General features: G+C 42.8%; 1 protein-coding gene and 1 pseudogene across 1 annotated transcript in view; one reads left to right on the top strand and one right to left on the bottom strand.

Moving 5' to 3' along the window:
* LOC143292624 (neuronal acetylcholine receptor subunit alpha-10-like) overlaps positions 1–2,500 on the bottom strand; it is a 157,939-nt gene that overhangs the window by 56,221 nt on the left and 99,218 nt on the right. The gene's annotated exons all lie outside the window — the stretch shown is intronic.
* The window catches only part of LOC143293185 (5S ribosomal RNA), a 119-nt pseudogene continuing 77 nt past the window's right edge, over positions 2,459–2,500 (top strand).

Raw genomic sequence — 2,500 nt, 5'->3', positions numbered from 1 at the left:
TTTTTTATTATTGATTTTTCTATTTATTATTTGTTATTCATTCATTTATCTATTTATCAGTTTATTCATAAAGACGGCTTGCTATAGCGTATATACTTGAAGCCCTAAGCGCTTTATAATAGCACTAAAAGCATTCACTCAAACATCGCACATAAACATATACATACAATTTGCCATATAAGTAAGGGAGGGCAGCTTATTGGCTGCTGTAAACAACTGACACTGATGTGTTGAGTTTGTTTGCTTTTTTTTAACAGGCGATAAAGACACAATATACTGGATGTACGAGTTCTGTGGCATTGTCATGAAATGTATCATGTTGGGAATGAACTAAATACAGAAAAAGAATGTGCAAACAAACAAGGCTAACCTCCAGGGCGAATATAAATAGTGCAAAGCCTTCACACTTAGTGTAAAACACGACAGCCTTTTTATGCACTGAGTCATACCGCTTTTAGATTAATTGTTCGGCTTTGTAAAATTTGTGTAAAACAAAACTTTGTGCTGTTCATTCTGATTTCTGCCCTTTCAGTGGCATAATTTTGCTGCTCTTGGCAGATGCATGCATCCATACTAATCAGAATAAACTAATATTATCATCAAACTTAAAAAATATGGAGAAACTGGTGAACCTCAGTGTGTTAATCGTTCAGCATGTAAGCTTTCCTAAAACTACTTTACAAGGTTGTTGCTCGTTGTACTCTAATGTTTTAGCTTTTTTCTTATTGCTGCACTGTGTTGCCTTTCAAAGAATAACGTTTGCTTGATTAAACCAAACTGCATTGAACTGTGTACAACCACAACAACTTACATGCTGGCACACTATATCTCCGGAACACCCAATGCAGCCAACACAGACAGCCTTCACACGCGCGCGCGCGCGCGCACACACACACACACACACACACACACACACACACACACACACACACACGCACGCACACAACGTGAGCTTTTACTGCATGTTTTCTCACGCAGTTTATGGCAAATAAAGCCCCGTATTTTACTTCAGAACATGACAATGCGAAGGCCACTGGCAGCCATATAGACAACCTTATGAGGTGTGGAATGCTTCAGTGCATGGCGAATTTGTGGACATTTGGGAAAGAACGACGACATTTGGAGTTAGTTGTTGTACCCGGTAGGCTGCGGCTATTGATGAGTGTGTGTGTGTGTGTGTGTGTGTGTGTGTGTGTGTGTGTGTGTGTGTGTGTGTGTGTGTGTGTGTGTGTGTGTGTGTGTGTGTGTGTGTGTTGTATTTTGAATCAAAAATCTGTTATTCTGGGATTTCTTAAAGATCCACCAGACCGCGCTGAAATGTAGCATCCATTATCGAAATGTCATCATTCGCTTCGCTGATGAGATCGTCATCTCATTTCAAGACTTTTATGCGCCTCCATTTGGGGCTTGATGGTGGTGGTGGTGGTAGTGGTGGTGGTGGTGGTGTGTATGTGTGTGTGTGTGTGTGTGTGTGTGCGTGTGTGTGTGTGTGTGTGTGTGTGTGTGTGTGTGTGTGTGTGTGAGAGAGAGAGAGAGAGAGAGAGAGAGAGAGAGAGAGACAGACAGACAGACAGACAGAGAAACATTTTGTGATATGTCTTGTAAACATGCCATTCTCTTCTCTACATGCACTGTCCTCAACAAACTTCCTCCGTGCCACCCGCCCCTAATTTTCAGCAACGGGATACAACTTTTGTTGTGGATGTGGCAGTGAACAGCACACACACACACACACACACACACACACACACACACACACACACACACACACACACACACACACACACACACACCACAGAGTGGATCACACTGCCACTCTTCCAAAACCACACCCCCTTCCTCCAGAAGGTGATAAACGTATCATTTTCCCAGTCACGGGACGCCAGTTGGAGTCTTCCGCTCACTACGTAGTTTCATTCAGGAGAAAAGTGGCGGAGTGGTCAAGACGCTCATCTGCCAATACAGTGTCCGTGAGGGTCTGGGTTTCACCCTTTCTCCCAGAGTGGATTGAAAAATCAAACCAAACGTCTGGCCATTTGGATGAAACGATACGCCTAGCGCACTGAAATCGCACTATCTGTCTATCTATCTATCTGTCTGTCTGTCTGTCTGTCTACCTATCTATTTATCTACAATATTCCGATAGTTCAATGTACTGGCTTCGATGACGGCACATAACAACAAATATACCGGTGACAATAGTTATGTGCCAACAACAATTTGTGCTAGGAACGGCGGCACATAATGTCGCCGACGACAAATATATGTCCAGAGATAATATAAGCCGTCTCTTCCCGGAACAATAGCCAACCCATGAAAACAGAAAACAAACATGCAATGACTGGAAGTTTCAGTTTTACTGAGTGTATCTAAACGATGTCACTTCGTTTTTTTTTAAAACTAAAGATGACAAAGAGTTGCCGGAACGGGACCATATAGACGTCTCACACCGTGTGGAATGGATGGCCATACCACGCTGAAAACACTGGTTCTTGTCCGA

Source organism: Babylonia areolata, chromosome 18 (assembly GCF_041734735.1).
Source record: "Babylonia areolata isolate BAREFJ2019XMU chromosome 18, ASM4173473v1, whole genome shotgun sequence".
NCBI classification, from domain to species: domain Eukaryota; kingdom Metazoa; phylum Mollusca; class Gastropoda; order Neogastropoda; family Buccinidae; genus Babylonia; species Babylonia areolata.
Note: the sequence above shows the minus strand (reverse complement) of the source record. Positions and strands in the feature narration are given on the sequence as shown.